Here is a 7269-nt window from a genome sequence, read left to right on the forward strand (position 1 = left end):
TTGGGCCAGACGCCTATTGACTGCAATAGAGATAACACCATGTCCTAGAGACCAAAAAAAGAGACCAAGAGACAGCGAATGAGAGATGGTGCTTATGTAGGGGACTTGCATACAGGGATGGTCCAGTTGTGCTGGGCTGGAGAGGAAAACTACTACCATTTGTAAAAAGCATGCAGCTTCTATGGCATTTTCACTTAGCACCCTCTACCTAGCAACCTCCACTTAGCAACCTCCAGGTAACCCAAAACAAAGGGCCTCCATCCCCTGTATGGTCTGCATTCCAAGGGAAGGGCCAGGGGTTCAGATGTCCTTCATAGGTAAGGAGTGAATCTTCAGGTTGGCTGCTGCCAGTTTCCTTAGCCTGGAACTCTGAACACACATTCTTCTTAGACCATAAGGCCATTCTCAGGGTATTCTCAAGTTAAGTTACTGCTGTCAGGTGTGTCTGCCATACAGCTGATAACTGATGACTTAAGCTATTTTTAGAAGTCATATGAAGAAAGGATCAGTTATCCCTTCACTGTGAGATAGTATGTCCTGCTTTCAGAGACACACAATGATCATTTGAAAAATTTACTAAGACCATTCTGAATACATGATAAATTATTTCATGATACACCTATTCTAGTGGAAAGCATGGAACTGTGAGATTATCGATGGATAAAGGAAATAGAATTTACAATTCCCAAGTAGTTATGTGGAAAGTCAGACTGAGCCATTCTTCCTTGCCTTTTTCATTTGGCAAACTTCCCTGAGCATTCACTATGTCCTGAGCACCCTGCTTGGTATTGCAGATGAAAAAGATGGAAACAGTGTGATTCTTGACCTCAAGGCATTTATGCTAAGATTTCTAGAACAGAACATACATATAATCAAAGAACTGTAATGAGGGTTACAGGTGCTATTGTATAATCATATTCAGATCACAATGTAGGTACTAAGAAAGGTGTGGTCTGCTGAGAATGATGGTTTCCAGCTTCATCCATGTCCCTGCAAAGGACGTGAACTCATTCTTTTTTATGGCTGCATAGTATTCCATGATGTATATTTGCCACATTTTCTTTATCCAGTCTATCACTGATGGTCCTTTGGGTTGGTTCCAAGTCTTTGCTATTATAAATAGTACTGCAATATATATACATGTGCATGTGTCTTTATAGTAGAATGATTTATAATCCTTGGGTATATACCCAGTGAGGGGATGGCTGGGTCAAATGGTATTTCTGGTCATAGATCCCTGAGGAATCACCACACTGTCTTCCACAATGATTACTTCTCTCTGAGCCAGGGGAGGGTGGCTGTGGTCTCTTTAATGGTCTAGCCTACTACCTCTGGAGGGTAAGGTCTATGACTGTGGTCACTTTATTCATCATAGTATCTCTACCATCTTGCACACAATAGGTGCTCAGTGAGTAGTATTTAAATGAGCAAAAGCTGATGTTCTTGGGGGGCATGGTAGACATGAAGCAATGTAAACAGTTTAGCCCAAGAGTCAAGGTCCTGCATGATCAGGCCCCGATTCCCTCACCAGCTTCATCTCCCAAGCACTGTTCCCCTTCTGCCATGATGAACAGTTTGTGCTTTATCCTGGCTCAGTGGGGACCCATAGAAGAAGTTTAAGCAGGGCCATGATGTGATAAGCTTTGTGTTTTAGAAAGCTCTGGCTGCGGGGTGCAGGATGGACTACAGAGGGCACCTCTGGAGCTGAGAAGATCATTCAGCTCTGTAGTAGGTCAGGTGGGAGAATGCACCTAAGAATCCCCTGGTGTTTGTCCAGGACCCATCCCAGGCCATTTAAATCAGAATCTCTGGTGATGGGATCCAGGCATCAGTAGTTTCTAAATCCTTCCAGATGATTCCAGTGAGAAACCAAGGCTGATAATCACTAGTGTGAATTAAGACAGTTGCAGAATGAAAAGGGGGTTATAGATGCAAAGGCTGATAGAGGTAAGGGGACAGCATGCCTAGCTAACAGAGTAGGGCCAATGAAGAAAGGGGAGGAATTGAATTATTCACAAATTCTGATTGGAGTCATTGAAAATGGGAAGTAGGGTGATCAACCTTCCCATTTTGCCAGGGACTATCATAGTTCTCTTACTGAAGATCTCTCATTCTGCAATAGTTCATTACTGACATGGCTTGGATCTGTAACCTCACCCAAATCTCACGTCGAATTGTAACCCCAGTGTTGCAGGCAGGGCCTGGGGAGAAGTGATTGGATCATGGGGACAGAATCCTCATGAGTGGTTTAGCACCATCCCCCCTTGGTACTGTATAGTGAGTGAATTTTCATGAGATCTGATCTCCCTCCTCTCTCTCTTCCTCCTGCTCTGGTCATGTAAGACATGCCTGCTTCCCCTTTCCCTTTCCCTTCCCCTTCCACCATGATTGTTAAGTTTCCTGAGACCTCCCCAGAAACAAATGCCAGCATCATGCTTCCTGTACATCATGTGGAACCATAAGCCAAGTAACCCTCTTTTCTTTATAAATTACCCACTCTCAGGTATTTCTTTATAGCAATGCGAAACAGACTAATGCAACAGGGAGGATGTTAGTACCATTCACCCAGCTAGGCAATACAGGATCAGAGTGTAGTTGGGGGAAAGGTGACTAATTTTAAACAATGGTAACAGCTGCTAAGTATTGGTGACTAAGGCCATTCTAAGCTCACAGCTGAGGATCAAATAAATTAAATCCCCCACATTCTAAATTCCTAGAACCACAGCTGTTGGAGTGGGTCGGCCACACCCTGACAAGGCTTGCTAAGAGAAACCAGGAGGCAGAACCAGCACCAACATCTCTCATCCTAATATAAAGTGAGGCTGAAAGGCAGAAGGCAACAGAAGTACAGTGCTCATTTAGGATGATTTATTCCCCAGAACAAGGATAGGGGGTGGGTTGCCTCCCATCCTCAAAGCCAAGGGTAAGAGCTGTCAAGAGAACCACTCACAGGTTTGTAAGTATCTGATATGTGGTACCTGTCTGAACAGTGGAAGGATGCTAGTCTCACTGTCCAGCCCCTGTGCCACCACAGTAGAGGAAAAATACATTGGGAAAAGATGGCATAATGGGGGACTGCCAGGCAGGGCAGGGGTCAAAGCTGTCTTCACTTGAAGTCCTGGTGTCCTGGAGGCTTGAAAGGTCGATTCCACAAAAGCCTGAAGACCCAGGAGTTGGCTGTGGTAAGTAGACCATATTTGGAGTCTTGGTCTTGTCTGGCTATGCTGCAATATTGGGCAAAGAGGGGCACACATCAGAGGAATGGGACATAAGGCCACCAGCTCAAGGGCTGCCTTGAAGTTGAGAATGAATCTCTTATAAGGATCCCCTAGCATCTAGAGTAACTGGTTGGGAGCAAATCGCTTGTCTGATGATGTTGTCTTCCTTTATCTGTCCACACTGACACAAGGGCAATAAGCTGGGTCTTACGGGGCACTTCTTCCTTCGGTTTTTCTCCTCCCTGGTCATTACCAGCAGGAGGTATGGTAGACTTACAAGTTGTGTGTGACCCAGGCCACATCTCTATTCTGCAGGGGATAGGAGAGGAGGAGAGAGCCATGCATTAAATATGAAACTAAAACTTTACAATAAAATCATACATTGGATATGAAACTAAAGCTTTAAAATAAAATCATTGGATCTTAACGATAGGGAGTCTTTTTTTTTTTTTTTTTTTTTTTTGACAGAGGCTCAGTCTTGCTCTGTCAACCAGGCTGGAGTGCAGCGGTATGATCTCAGCTCATTGCAACCTCCGCCTCCCAGATTCAAGCAATTCTCCTGTCTCAGCCTCCAAAGTAGCTAGGACTACCCACCACCAGGCCCAGCTAATATTTTTTGTATTTTTAGTAGAGACGGAGTTTCACCATGTTGGCCAGGCTGGTCTTGAACTCCTGACCTCAGATGATCCACCTACCTCAGCTTCCCAAAGTGCAGGAGCCACTGCACACTGGCTTTTTTTTTTTTTTTAACAGCTGGTAGTAACTATTATAATGACTAAAAGTGACCAAGACATGATATGGGGCTGAAATTATTAAGGAAGTCTGCTTTCCATAGAAAACAGGATTTTGACCCAGCAGTTACTGCCATGGTGTGGGCAACTTTATAGAGAGGCCAAGGTAATGAGAAACTGAAGCCTGCTACCAACAGCAAAGTAGACCCCCAGCCCCTTCACATGTGACAGCTTGACTGCAACAGCATAAGAAACCCTGAGATGAAACCTGAAGCTAAGATACTCCTGGATTCCCGACCCCCCACACATTGAGAGATAATAGATGTTGTTTTAAGTTGCTAGTTTTGGGGTCATTTGTTACGCAACAATAGATAACCAGTAATTGTCCTGAATTGGGCCAAGGGGACCAGACCTTTACATCAGACTCGTTGATTAGTCATTGGATGCAGGCTGTGCTGGAAGGAAGCGTGACTCTGGACGAGGCCGTTTTCTTCAGCCAAGGCAGCCCCCACAACGCGGTCAGCTGAAGGCTGTATTTGGGCAACATTCACAGCAGCCAGGTGACCAAGTCCTTTATTGCTAAAGAGGGGGGATCTGGGCAGTTCAACAAGTGGTTAGTAGGAGGCTCCTGTGGGTCTCCTGAAAGACGTTTCTCTACCCAATTAATCACTCTAGCCCAAAATGTCACCTGCCAAGGGAGAAACTGGAGTTTGAGGAGCTTGGGAGCCCTGCTTCGTCTTCTAGTTTCCTCTTGACCACTGGTCTCCTTTTAAATGGTGGTGTTTCCCTGGGCTTTATCCTTAACTCCCTCCTACATCTGTAGGAGGAGATGTAGGGAGAGCAGTGTCCATCAAGTCGAGGAAGAGGAGGGCATTAGGAAGACAGTCGTGGTCAGTGAGTGTTCGCTGAATGTATTGGTTGGGGTCTAAGGTGAAACCAGACAGCACACACAAGGGGAGTTGTGGAAAGAAGCTTAACAAAGGAACTCCTTACAGAATTGAGTTCAGGGATGAGGGGCCCCAGTAGGGACCATACGACTCTTCCCAACCCTAGGCCTGAGGGTGTGAGAGCATGGAGTGTGTGCCGGCACTTGGAGAGGGCCATCTTCATGGAGAAATCTGACTGTTGGATGAAGCCATGGCCTTCAGAGAGGAACACAGGCAATCGAAGGCTGGTACTGCCCATAAGTCAACCTTGCAGGGCACACGGCAGGGTGAAGGAGGGCAGAAAGCTCATCTGCAAGGGAAATAATGAAAGGGGGTCAGCAGACAAGAGTTAGGAATGTTTGGTCGGGCACGGTGGCTCACGCCTATAATACCAGCACTTTGGGAGGCCAAGGTGGGCGGATCATCCGAGGTTGGGAGTTCAAGACCAGTCTGGCCAAGATGGTGAAACCCCATCTCTACTAAAAGCACAAAAATTAGCCGGGCATGGTGGTGGGCGTCTGTAATCCGCAGGTATTCAGGAGGTTGAGGCAGAGAATTGCTTGAAACAAGGAGGCAGAGATTACAGTGGGCTGAGATCATGCCGCTACACTCCAGCCTGGGCAACAGAGCGAGACTCCATCTCAAAAAAAAAAAAAAAAAGAAATGTTCATGACTGATCACCCTTTTAGTAGCAATTTAAAATGTGAATGTTTAGGTACACTACTAAACTTTAAGGATGATATCAGAGAAGCTAGTACTCTTTTTCTGTAAGTATTCCTGGTGCCACTGACAGATCCTAGGTAAACAGACCACTGGTCTGATTTGGTGGACTATTAATTTCCTAGGAAATTATAAAGTTCTCTAGGACACTGTAATTGGCTGTGTCAGTGCTGATATGCCAGCTGTGATAGTGTACTACAGTTTTGCAAGATGTCACCATTAGGAATAACCAGCTAAAGGACACAAGCTATCTCTACATTATTTCTTACGACTGCATGTGAATCTACAATCATCTCAAGATTAAAAATGTAATTAAAAATTCACTTATTCTACTTGAAGGAATTAAGAACATTCTATCCCAAAATATGCTGCTTTGGTATATTGGCTATTTTGAGTTTAGGGACTGAAAAAACAGCAGGACAAGAGGATCACTCGGCCCTTCCTTTTGTTTTTTTGAAAGCAAGAGATGAAATTCCCATGTGAAAGATGCCCTCCTTATACCAGAAAGAAGGTATTATTCTTATCATCAAGAACAGGAGATCTGTGCTAATGAAACTTGTTAAACGAATCCTCATTTTCCTAGTCATTTCCCTACCCAATTAACTACCCTAGCCCAAGTTCCTTTACCTTGTCACATTTTAATAATTTGTGACTCTTTGTCTAATTCAGTATAAACGTTCAATTCTGCATCTTTGAATCTTCATTTCCTTAGCCACGTAACATGTGTATTACATTTGTGTGCTTTTCTCCTATAGATCTGTCTTCTGTCAATTTAATTCCTAGGCCCAACCGAAAAACCCTAAAAATGCAGAAGTCAAGTTTTACTCTCCCTACATGCTTATGAGAATTAAACGTGAGGCTTTAAACATCGATATAGAGTTCTCCAGTAACTATTTAGTATTCTAATTTTACCAGAATGAAATCTTTGAGTTACTTGATCTGCTATGACTTGAATTTTATTTCTGTCAAACCCGGCTGTCATTGCTTTGAATAGGAAGAATAAATCCAAGGCCTGGGACAGAGGCCTGAGACCTTGCAAAGCCAGTAAACAAAATCATAAGTGGATCTGCCTCATGTGCACACAGGCTTTTATGTCTCCTGTTGATCTTGTGATAGAACTCCCCTGCATGGCGGGCTGTTCTCCTACAGACAGATTTGGAGATCTTACATGCTGTTGTTCTTGAACAGGCTTTTCAGTTCATAGAATTAACCAGGTCGTTTATCATCAGGACAAAGTAGTAATTTAAAAAATAAATCTACATTAATGGACTGTTTGGGGGGAACAACAGCTGCTCCAAGATCACAGAGGAGAAGGGGGTGTTAAAACACCCAATCCCAAAGATATTTCTAGATCAGAAGCTTGATGACTAATTCAACTAAAATAAGTGTGTTGGCTGCATAAATGTCTTCTTTTGAGAAGTGTCTGTTCATATCATTTGCCCGCTTTTTGATTGGGTTGTTTGATTTTTTCTTGTAAATTTAAGTTATTTGTAGATTCTGGATATTAGCCCTTTGTCAGATGGGAAGATTGTAAAAATTTTCTCCCATTCTGTAGGTTGCCTGTTCATTCTGATGTCGTTTCTTTTGCTGTGCAGAAGCTCTTTAGCTTAATTAGATCCCATTTGTCAATTTTGGCTTTTGTTGCCATTGCTTTTGGTGTTTTAGACATGAAGT

The sequence above is a fragment of the Colobus angolensis genome, unplaced genomic scaffold (genome assembly GCF_000951035.1).
Source record: "Colobus angolensis palliatus isolate OR3802 unplaced genomic scaffold, Cang.pa_1.0 Scaffold180, whole genome shotgun sequence".
NCBI classification, from domain to species: domain Eukaryota; kingdom Metazoa; phylum Chordata; class Mammalia; order Primates; family Cercopithecidae; genus Colobus; species Colobus angolensis.